The 12,792-nt window shown below is 40.3% G+C and overlaps 1 protein-coding gene across 1 annotated transcript in view; it reads left to right on the forward strand.

The window, feature by feature from the left end:
- SDC2 (syndecan 2) overlaps positions 1–12,792 on the forward strand; it is a 176,072-nt gene that overhangs the window by 129,296 nt on the left and 33,984 nt on the right. The gene's annotated exons all lie outside the window — the stretch shown is intronic.

Raw genomic sequence — 12,792 nt, forward strand, 5'->3', positions numbered from 1 at the left:
CACGGACTACGTTTTTGGCATATTGTTTTTGGGAAACGTGTCTCCTGTGATAGTATTGTCGTAACTGTTATAAATATAGCTATTACATTTGTCTAAATATGTATGTGGGCCTTTTGAATAGCACTGAGAACCCTGCAATTAATATAAAAGAATTAACCACTTCAGCCCCGGAAGGATTTACCCCTTCCTGACCAGAGCACTTTTTGCGATTATGCACTGCGCCGATTTAACTGGCAAATGCGCGGTCATGTGGCATAGCTCCCAAACAAAATTGATCTCCTTTTTTTCCCACAAATAGAGCTTTATTTTGGTGGTATTTGATCGCCTCTGCGGTTTTTATTTTTTGCACTATAAACAAAAAAAGCGGCAATTTTGAAAAAAAATGCATTATTTTACTTTCTGCTATAATAAATATCCCCCAAAAATATATAAAAAAAACATATTTTTTTGCTCAGTTGCTTATTCTGCATATTTTTGGTAAAAAAATTGCAATAAGCGTTTGATTGGTTTGCGCAAAAATTATAGCGTCTACAAAATAGGGGATAGTTTTATGGCATTTTTATTAATACATTTTTTTTTTTACTTGTAATGGTGGCAATCAGCGATTTTTATCATGACTGTGACATTATTGCAGACACATCGGACACCTTTGACACATTTTGGGGACCATTGGCATTAATACAGCAATCAATGCTATAAGATTGCATTGATTACTGTAAAAATGTCACTGGCAGTGAAGGGGTTAACCACTAGGTGGCAGTGTAGGGGTTAAGTGTTCCTAGGGGCATGTCTCTAACTGTATGGGGGCATGGCTGTGTGTGGCACCACACTGATCGCTGTTCCCGATGTAAACAGCATCTCCCCGTTCTGCCTAGTGACAGCACACTGATCGTCTGCTCCCTGTCATCCGTGACACGATCGCAGGTATCCTGGCGGCGATCGAGTCTGTGGGACCCGCGACCACGGTCACGGAGCTCTCTCAGTGACAAACCATGGCCTTCGAATTACCAAACGAATACGTAAGTAGTAATAAATGCTGCGTCTTGCCCATGTATCTTTGAGGCTGGTACAGGGTGCATGGATTACACGAGGATCACTGAAGAATGTTTTTTTTTTTTTTTTTTTTTTTTTTTTTTACTTTTATGAGGCTGGCTATCTACCCACAACTACTGTCTTTCAAGTTGCTCCTGCCTTTAAACAACTTGCCCGTCCTTAGTAGAAGCACAGTTTTTTTTTTTTTTTTTTTTGTTTTTCCATTGAATAATTTATTGGATTTAGAGTCCATTCACACACAGGGGCAACTTTGGATCCGACTTGAAGTCGTCCCAAGTTGCTTCAAGTCGCGCAACATGATAAAATCAATGTAAGTGAATGAGAGCCGACTTGGGGCCGGTTCACACAGCGGGCGATGCGAGGCGACACGACTCGCCTCGCTCCCGCAAGTCGCCCCCGTTCTGTACAATGGAACCGTTCTGAGAGGAGCGACTCGAGTCGCTCCGACTCAGAAAAAAGGTTCCTGTACTACTTCTGGGCGACTTGCATTGACTTCTATACAGAAGTCCTCTGCAAGTCGCCGCTGAGCTCGCCGCAGGTCGCGGCGAGGCAAGTCGGAGACGCCTCGCCGCGCCTGCAGTGTGAACCGGCCCTTAATGTACACTACTGAAGTCGCTCCGACTTCAGAAAAGGTTCCTGTACTACTTCAATCCGACTTCTAGGCAACTTGTACCCATTGATTTCAATGGAAGTTGCCTCCAAGTCGGATCCCCTGTCTTAACTGAAGCAACTTTCCAGGAAGGAAAACGTTTTCTAGGCAAACCCCTCCCTCCCACAGAGCTGATTATTATGTGATTGGCCACTGGCAAAGTCCCCTGTCCTGGAGGCAACTTCAAGTTGCCTTGTAAGTTGCCTTAAGTCGTGCTGTGATTCATACTCAAGTCGTGTCCAAGTTGCCTCCCAAAGTCTCGCTGGAAGTTGTGTTGCCCCTGTGTGAATGGACTCTTATTTTAATGCTGTGTGTTTTGGTAAAAACATGGATTTTTTTTTATTACTAGAATTAAAGATTCATTATTAAGAACATCCCCATTCCCCACATGGAACATATTGCAGGTAGTACCCTTCTCCATTTCTGTAACCTATTGTGAAGCCAAGAAAAGTAAAATCTTCTATGTATTGTCTTTTCGAAGTAGAAATGTTCAGCTTCACCTCCAAATCTTTTTCTGGGTGATTATCTCCTGTCCCGTCTCCCTTATACATGTCTGTGCTGTTCTCATAGTTGGTGACTCACAATTGATCGGCTGATTTCACACTTGGGCACAAAGTCAAGTGGTGACTCAATTTTGTTCCCAAGCTAATGTTCATATTCCCATCGCACACATTCCTAGATCAGGCTCCAACTTAGCGGAAGCAGTAGTTATTTAGCATTATTATTATTACAGTGCCTTGCGAAAGTATTCGGCCCCCTTGAACTTTTCAACCTTTTGCCACATTTCAGGCTTCAAACATAAAGATATAACATTTTAATTTTTTGTGAAGAATCACCAACAAGTGGGACACAATTGTGAAGTGGAACGAAATCTATTGGATTTTTAAAACTTTTTTAACTAATAAAAAACTGAAAAGTGGGGCGTGCAAAATTATTCGGCCCCTTTGCGTTAATCCTTTGTAGAGCCACCTTTTGCTGCGATTACAGCTGCAAGTCACTTGGGGTATGTCTCTATCAGTTTTGCACATCGAGAGACTGAAATTCTTGCACATTCTTCCTTGCAAAACAGCTCGCGCTCAGTGAGGTTGGATGGCGAGCGTTTGTGAACAGCAGTTTTCAGCTCTTTCCACAGATTCTTGATTGGATTCAGGTCTGGACTTTGACTTGGCCATTCTAACACCTGGATACGTTTATTTGTGATCCATTCCTTTGTAGATTTTTGCTGTACGTTTGGGATCATTGTCTTGTTGGAAGATGAATCTCCGTCCCAGTTTCAGGTCTTTTGCAGACTCCAACAGGTTTTCATCCAGAATGGTCCTGTATTTGGCTGCATCCATCTTCCCCTCAATTTTAACCATATTCCATGTCCCTGCTGAAGAAAAACAGGCCCAAACCATGATGCTGCCACCACCATGTTTGACAGTGGGGATGGTGTGTTGAGGGTGATGAGCTGTGTCGCTTTTTTACGCCAAACATATAGTTTTGCATTGTGGGCAAAAAGTTGGATTTTGGTTTCATCTGACCAGAGCACCTTCTTCCACATGTTTGGTGTGTCTCCCAGGTGGCTTGTGGCAAACTTTAGACGAGACTTTTTATGGATATCTTTGAGAAATGGCTTTCTTCTTGCCACTCTTCCATAAAGGCCAGATTTGTGCAGTGTACGACTGATTGTTGTCCTATGGACAGACTCTCCCACCTCAGCTGTAGTTCTCTGCAGTTCATCCAGAGTGATCATGGGCCTCTTGGCTGCATCTCTGATCAGTCATCTCCTTGTCTGAGCTGAAAGTTTAGAGGGACGGCCAGGTCTTGGTAGATTTGCAGAGGTCTGATACGCCTTCCATTTCAAAATGATCGCTTGCACAGTGCTCCTTGGGATGTTTAAAGCTTGGGAAATCTTTTTGTATCCAATCCGGCTTTAAACTTCTCCACAACAGTATTACGGACCTGCCTGGTGTGTTCCTTGGTCTTCATGATGCTCTCTGCGCTTTCAACAGAACCCTGAGACTATCACAGAGCAGGTGCATTTATACAGAGACTTGATTACACACAGGTGGATTCTATTTATCACCATCAGTCATTTAGGACAACATTGGATCATTAAGGCTGCATTCACACCGTAGCGTAGCGTGTTTGAACGTTTTTACCGGAGTTTTGTCGCGCGACAACGAGCGTTTTGTCATACTACAACGCGCGACAACTAGCGTTTTTTAACTTCAGCGTTTTTTTTTTCAGCCAATAGGAAAAATATTTTTCATCTGCTTATTTTTTCTTGAGCAGATACAGCGTCAAAACGCCCGTAGAAACGCTCGTTGTCGCGCTAAACGTTCGAATCGAGCGTTTCCATTAGTTTCTATGGGAATGAAAACGCCCAAATCGGCCCAATTCGCGCGACAAAAAAGGGTCCGGAACTTGTTTGAGCTTCAGGCGTAGGGCTTCAGGCGACATGGAGTGGAGATGTGAACCATCTCCATTGAGAATAATGGATTTTTTCCCCTCCAGCGTTTTGTAGCTTCAGGCGTAGGGCTACAAAACGTTCAGGTGTGAACGGGCTGTCAGAGAGCCTCGCTGAACTTCTGGAGTGAGTTTGCTGCACTGAAAGTAAAGGGGCCAAATAATTTTGCACGCACCACTTTTCAGTTTTTTTATTTGCTAAAAAAAGTTTAAAATATCCAATGGATTTCGTTCCACTTCACAATTGTGTCCCACTTGTTGGTGATTCTTCACAAAAAATTTAAATTTTATATCTTTATGTTTGAAGCCTGAAATGTGGCAAAAGGTTGAAAAGTTCAAGGGGGGCGAATACTTTCGCAAGGCACTGTATATTTTTTTTTTAGAACCTTGCAGAAAATGTTTTTTTTTTTTTATTTTTTTTACATGAAATCTGGCTTTTCATTTCAATGTACCTCTACGAATGTTGTCCATTGGTTCAGACAGGAGCAACAGTTTCCGTTTACCACTTTCCACTCCTGGCTGCTGCAAGAACCTATGTAACCCCATTGATATGACATCACTTGTAATAAGATTATTTTCTAAAGCTTGTATTATATAACATATAAGCTGCCTGGCGTACAAAACATGGACAAAGCAAGCCTTCAATTTGGAAGGCATCCATAACTGGATTTGGGATGTTAATTATTGTGAAGCATGGATGCTTTCTCTTTTTGAATTACCTTTTAGTTTGTATTTAGTAATGCATCGCTTTGTATACCAAGCTATAAATCTGCCGCCTTCACAAGAAAAATTTCTGCACGATCCACTGACTGCTTTTTTTCCCCCCCAACACCAAAATGACTACCTAAAATTTGTTCAAAATATGTCTGCATATAATGGTTGTTTTTTATAGGGCATGTGGAAGAATATGACGAAACGTACAAACTAAGGCCCCTTTCACACATGCAGACCGTATGTCCGTATTTCATCCATCCATTTTTGGATGAAATACGGACATACATGCATCCCTATGGGACAGCGGGTGTCAGCGGATGAACATATCATCCATCTCCGCTATGGTCCGATTCTGCAGACGGAGGAACACCCTATTTTTCTATCCGTCTGCAGAGCGGATCGGATGAACACGGACAGACGGTCCGTGTTCATCCGATCCCCCATAGAGGAGAGCGGAGACCTGATCAGTGTTTCTGAGTATTTCCGAACAGCTCCAAACCATTCTGAGTGTCACCAGTGCCCCCGCACCTCTGCCCAAATGCGGTACTGCACACCACATCTTGAATTCTGCTCAACTTTTTTTTAATTCTGACTCATTTTGCGAGTGTTGTCTCGCAAAACAAGTCAGAATTAAAAAAAAAAGTTGCTATTCTTTCAAAATACTCGTTAACCACGTTACTCGTTAACCAAGGTCCCGCTGTATAAGAAATAAAAGCTGCTTGGTCAGAACTTTAAAAATACATATGGATATTTTAATGCATACATAGCTGGGTTGAGTATGGGGTGGGGTGCATAAGTTAATTAGTTCATTAAGGCTAGAGAGGTTGGCCATGTTTGCTATAAATGCTATAAATAAAGTACATTTCAGCTGTTAAAATAATACTTAACCCTAGTTGTCGACCTAACGTTTATCCAACTTTTAGAAACAATCCTCTCTAACCCCAGCTTTATTCTTAAGCCAGTCATAGGGTGACACAGGAGCTGTCCCTGCCTGGCAGTTATTATTGCTAGTGGCTATGCTGGTTCTACCATGCTGGTTCTACCCAAGTCAATGGATGAATCGACTTGGGTACAATCAACCTGCTCCTAGATGGTTCCAATTTCGGCTGGTTCATGACGTATAGAAATGTTATCCCTCTATGGCAGGAGCCCAATACTAATAGACTATCGGCACAAAAGGTTCAGTTGTGTCAAAAATACCAGCAATTAAAATGGTTCACTACCCAATGGTCAATGGAATCCATATCTAATGCTCTGTGTTTTAATGGCCATTTCATAATAACTGGAACATGAAGTGATAAAATAATTTTTCAGCATAATTTATTAAACAACGTAGCAAGCTATGAAAAATCTGAAGCCCCAAGCATTCCAGATAATAGATTCCATATCTACACTATTCATAGTAAAGTGTTTACTGCATCTAATCTGTTCAACATCTGTCCACAGCCAGTCAATAATGCATCTGGGACATGAGTACAAGCCGTGTACAGGGACCTTAACAAATAAATGTTATTGGACTCCATCACTAACATTGGCTTTCTGTTGCTCTCGATGTCCTCCAGTTCTAAGCAAACCATATTCTATCTGCCTGTGTGCACAGCTAAATCCTCAAAGCTCTGTTGTGAAATATCTACACTGCTGTAATTGAATAATTTGGGTGTTAATCATTGTGTTCTAGAAACCCTGTAAGCGATAAATCATTGGTCTTCTGCAAGATTACAGGGTTACATAAAGCTGTACATCACTGTACCACAGGAAAATTTAATTTAAACCATGTGAAACGTGTATGGTCTAATGCATACCATTTGTCAGAGATAATAGTCATAAAGCTTAGATTGGTGTATTGCATGTCAGTGTTTGCTAGATTTTTGTATAATTAGATTACCTGTAAATGTGTACAATCCCTACTTAAATGTCTTTACAATTACAAGATAAATGTTGCGATACAGAGTGCAGCTGGTCTTGAGACAGCACGACTTGCAGCTCGACTGCCTCACGACCGCTGCGGCGACTTGCAAAACGTCTTCTCTATAGAAGTCCATGCAAGTCGCCCCCAAAGTCGTACAGGAACCTTTTTCTTGTGTCGCTCTGATTAGAACAGTTCCATTGTACAGAACGGGACGTGACTTGTCAGGCAGCTAAGACATCTGACAAGTCATCCTAGACCCTTAAGCTGGCCATAGATGGGTCAGTTTTTTTATTTTTTTTATTTATTTTTTTTTTTTATTTTTTTTATTCAACTAAGTTTTTTTTTTTTATATTCAGTAAGTTCCACTAGCAATACCCAATGTTGACTGATTAGGGCTGTTTGGGTGGTTAATTTAGTTGCATAAAGAACCCACAAAGAAAAAAAATATTTATAAAAACTTTCCATATTCCATGTCCAGACAGGTATTGGCATACTACAATGCTGTGAAAAAGTATTTCCCTAACTTTCTAATTTTTATTTTTTTTTTCATATTTGTCACACTTGTGACTCAGATCATCATCCAAAAAAAAAAAAAAAAATATATATATATATATATATATATATATATATATATATATATATATATATATATATATATATATATATATATATATATATATATATATATATATATATATATATATAATTTACACAAAAAGATAACCTGAGTAACTACAAAATGCAGTTTTTAAATAATTTCATTAATTGAGGCAAAAAAGCTGTCCAAACCTGCCTGGCTTTGTGTGAAAAAGTAAACCTAATAACTGGTTGTGCCACCCTTGGCGGCAACAACTGCAATCAAGCGTTTGCGATAACTGGTAATGAGTCTTTCACATTGCTCTGGAGCAATTTTGGCCCCCTCTTGGCAGAATTGTTTTACTTCAGCAATATTGGAGGGTTTTCCAGCATGAATGGCCTATGCAAGTTCATGATACGGCATCATAATTGGATTTAAGTCTGGGCTTTGACTAGGCCACGCCAAAACCTAAAACTGCTTGCTTTGTTTGAACCATTTGGAGGGGGGCTTGCTGTTGTGCTTTGGATCATTGTCCTGCTGCATAACCCAAGGGCATTTGAACTTGAGGTCTCAAACTGATGGCCAGACATTCTCCTTTAGGATTTTCTGGTAGAGCTCGGAATTCATGGTTCCATCAATTATGGGAAGTTGTCCAGGTCCTGAAACTGCAAAGCAGCCCTAGACCATCACGCTACCACCACTGTTGACTGTTGGTATGATGTTCTTGCTATGAAATGCTGTATTTGTTTTATGCCTGATGTAACTGGATGTACACCTTCCAAAAAGTTAAACTTTTGTCTCGTCATTCCACAGAATATTTGCCTAAAAGTCTTGGGGATAATCTAAATGTTTTTTGGTAAATGTGAGATGAGCCTTTGTGTTCTTTTTGGTCAGCAGTGGCTTTGGCCTTGGAACTTTCCAATGGATGCCATTTATGGCCAGTCTTTCTTATTATTGAACTATGAACACTGATCTTACCTGAAGCAAGTGAGGCCTGCAGTTCTTTTAGATGTTCTGGGTTCTTTTATGACCTCCTGGATGAGTCCTCGTCATGCTCTTGAAGTAGTTTTTGTAGGCCGGCCACTCCTGGGCAGGTTCACCACTGTTACAAGTTATCTCCATTTGGGGATAATGGTTCCCCCCGTGGTTCGCTGGAGTTCCAAAGCCTTAGAAATGGCTTTGAAACCCTTCCTAGACCGATACATGTACATTACTTTGTTTCTAATCTGTTCTTGAGTTTTTGTTTTTTTGTTTTTTTAGATTGTGGCATGGTGTGTGGATTTTTGTGATCTGTTAGCATGCTTCACTTGTCAGACAGCTTCTCTTTATATGATTTCTTGATTCAACAAGTCTGGCAGTAATCGGGCCTGGGTGTGGCAAAATAAATTTAATTCTGCTTTCCAAAAAATTGTGGTTAATCACAGTTAATTTAGGATTCAGCATGGGAGGGGGCAATTACTTTTTCACATTGGGCCAGGCAGATTTTAACAGATTTTTTTTCCTTTTAATAAATTAAATAATTATTTAAAAACTGCATCTTAGAATTACTCAGGTTATCTTGTGTAATATTAAAATTTTGTTTTATGAGACAAGTGTAAGAAATATGCAAAAAAAAAATTTTTTTAAATCAGGAAGAGGGCATATACTTGTTCACAGCACTGTATATCCTGCACCCATATTGTTTAGCAATAGGAGAACATGGAGGAGCAATGGGAGCGTAAAGTGTCATGCCACTCTGTATGTGTGACTCTATAGTCATGTGTGTAGAAATGTCATCAGCACACCAAGGATTCCTCAAAAGGGTCCAAATCTTTAGTCACATGGTCAGACGGTATACATATGCAGTGTTTCAGAGCCGCACAGGGCCCCTTCATCAGGCAAGTGATAAAGTGCAACACAGACCACCAAGTATTTAATAAACTATCCAACAATGACAGTGCAAACATTTGTGGCCTAACCCCACCCCCCACCCCCCTAACGCCATAAACATGCCTCGCAGTTTAACAATGACATAACTGCCAAGAGCAAAGATGCAATTGGTAAAAAAAAATAGCAGCGAGAACTACAGTAGGCAATAAACCTATGGAGAAAGATGCTGGTCGCTTTTTAAAGTTAAAAATGTATTTGTTTAAAAAACAAGTCTGCTGGCTATACCAAGCTGTGGGCTGTTCAGTCCTGGGATACTGTGTAGTCACGTTGCCTAACTACAGGTAGGCGTGTCATTCATACTCTCCCCATGCCATACACACTGAGGCGCATGTGTAGTAGCGGTAAGTCGCTTGTGCAAGCCGCACACACAGCAACACTGAATGGCCATCAGAATGTCATGTGGGCTGCACAAATAATAAAAAGGAGCAAATGCAGAGCTTTAGAAGGGCACTGAAACCGAGCATGCTCCATAGAGGACATCAGCTGATCTACACAATTTAAAGTGGATGTAAACTCTCTCATCCTTTTTAAACTACTGCAATATTGGTTATCTAGAAGAATATACATGTCTCCTGCATGTATACTTATCTGTCAAATGTCTCCCCTCTGTCTGCTATGAGACCTGAAAAACTGCAGATTTTGTGGGTGGGTCTGTTTTCCAGGGCTCAGTGGGTGGAGTTGTGATGTCAGTAGATTCCCCGCCCACCTCTACACTCCCCTTATCAACATGCATTTTCTCCTGTGCATTTCTTACACTGAACTTCTGCTATGATCACTAACATCCAGTCAAAACCCAGAACAGTCCCCACATGACGTCAGCATGCCAAATCATGCTGAGGTGTGGAACAGCCAATCCATGTAGAGCAGCAGAAAAAAGGAGTGGGAGGGAATTAAAAACGAATGCATGTCTCTTAGGCTAGTGCACGAGATATGTAAATCACCTGTCACTCACAGCAAGGGGGAGGATTTGACAAAGTTTGTCTCTGTTTGTCAAGATTTATGTCACTGAACAATAAGAGGATTGCTCAGAGCTGGATTAACTGAGGCAAGACTGGGCTCAAATGATAGGAAATTGTATACTCTACATTATGACATCAAAAAAATAAACTTTTTTTCGGGTTTACATCCACTTTAAGGCTGCGGTGGAGACACAGAGAAGATGGGAGGGACAACCAGAGGCAGGATCCCTCTACACCAGAGAGATGCAATTAGCAGACCTCCAGCTGTTGCAGAACTACAAATCCCATGATGCATAGCAAGACTGTCAGCCACAACCATGACACCCAGAGGCAGAGGCATGATGGGACTTGTAGTTTTGCAACAGCTGGAGGTCCACTAATTGCAGATCCCTGCTCTACACAAAGCAAATGCTTTAGTGGCTTTGTGAGTATGGACACTGTTCTATAGCATGTAATGAGCGTTTTTCATAGTCTGGGTTTGATGACACTTTACCTGCACTCATTTCTGGGTTAGGTCTACGCCTGTAGCTAATCCCCATCCACTGTTCTGAGAATGCCCCAATAACAGTGTTTGCATCTGATAAAACACTTCAGATGAAAAAACGTAATACTCTAAAAGCCAATAATTTATTATATTGGTGATTTGTGTATTTCCAATTGTATACTTTTTACTTATACTTTTGAGATGCACTCAGATTTTTTATTTTTTTTTCTAAACATTGGAAAAGGCTGAATAAAGTATAGATCTTTTATTTCAAAGGTTACAGTCCATTAACCTCCATGTCCAGCTGTGTAACTAGCAAGGCTATTGAGAATTCACGGGATCTACTCCCACACTTACATTTTACAGTTAAGCAAGAAGTGTATTAACATTGACATGTAATTTTGCACATTAATATTTAATCTCTTCATTTAGGCTATCTTAGAAATTTGACTAAAGCAGCTTAGCAGTTGGCATGCTGCTGTAAAATGCTATTTTTTGGAAACTGGAACATAGTGAGATTTAGTGAGCGGTCCACAAAGTTTGTGTAAAAGATTTTGCGTCTTAAGGCCTATTCATTTGCTGTCAGTTCATTTTAATTTATAGAGGGCTGCAATATGATTAAAGTCCAAAACCTTTTTTTTTTTATTTTAAAGTTTCATTTAGTGTGAAGAGGGATTAGAACACCTGTCAGTTTTTATTGCTGCTGAGCCCCCATTAGGAAGATTCGGTCTTTTTATTTGTCCTGTTTACGGTCATCATCGAATATGAAAGTAAAACCCAAATTTTGGGTTGACATCAGAACAGTAATGGAGGGGAAATCTTCCAATGGGGACATCTGAATATTCGAATTTAAAAAATTTGAGCAGTGGAGATATGTTTTCTGGAAAGTTAAGGTTGCATTAAATTTTTTTCGTTTGATGGAGCCCTATTAAGCTTAGCTAGTGGGACCTGATGATGAGTCTTGCTATTATCGTTTGAGGTTTATTCATAAACTTTTTACCACATACCTTGCAGACTGGAGGCACTGGTAATCGGGGTGTGTTTGTATGCACATTTCAAACAGCTCAAGTTGGGGCAGCCACAGTTCACTCCTCACTATTGAGGCTACCAATCAGTGCTATTTACAAATCGGAAGGGTTCAAAGAGCAAGGTTCACTTCAGAAAATGAAGTCACTATTTGCAAGGTAAAGTACATAACAGTACATGGTGTCCAGCCTCCATGTCTGCTGGCAGTTAAGTCATTTTGGGACATGTTGCAGTATGGAAACCACAATATTTCCAATTTTGCTGCGTTTCAACATTGCATTTTTAAAGCAAATGAAATGAAGAAACCTTGTTTTCCAGCCTAATGCCAATATAGACAAAACCCCAAGCCCCCATTTACAGAGTAATTTTCTGCTAGTTTCCCTATGCCTGACTATGCCGAAACCAATTCTAATGGCCTTTGTTCATACTTGTGCAATGAGTCACCCTGCTCCTTATGCAGAAGCTTCAAAATCACTCTGCTCATGTGTGAGTGCAACCTAAAGTGACCACAGACTCAAGAGGAACATCTCCGTTGGGGTTAATTCAGGTTTTTACCGCCTCTTAGCTGGGTTATGTCCTGCTGCAATCTAGCTTTTAAGCTTGCAGAGGGTGGAGGGTTGCAAAGTGCTTTTTGGGAGTGAAGGACCACTTTAATACATGTGGACTTCGTATGGTTTAAAGCACTTCTCTTGAAGGGACCCTAAACCCCTAATTTCTGGGGGGCATCAGACATTTTAAGAGCCTATCGCAATAGGTCAATGGAGAAGTATGTAGCATTTGAGATGGCCAGCTGCTCTGTGAAGGATTGGAACTTGTGAAAGCCTAGGAAAATATGTGCTTGTTAAAGTCTTACATTTAAAAGCTTATTGTATTCATAGGTTTACTTGAAACTACTTAAGTCCAAACAAACCTGGTTAAAGCCCAATTATGGCCATTATATTTATATTTATTTTATATATATATATATATATATATATATATATATATATATATATATATATAATATATATATATATTAGGGCTGCAACTAACGATTATTTT

This window comes from Lithobates pipiens, unplaced genomic scaffold (genome assembly GCF_037356315.1).
Source record: "Lithobates pipiens isolate NorthernLeopardFrog02 unplaced genomic scaffold, aLitPip1_a1.2 Scaffold_19, whole genome shotgun sequence".
NCBI lineage: Eukaryota > Metazoa > Chordata > Amphibia > Anura > Ranidae > Lithobates > Lithobates pipiens.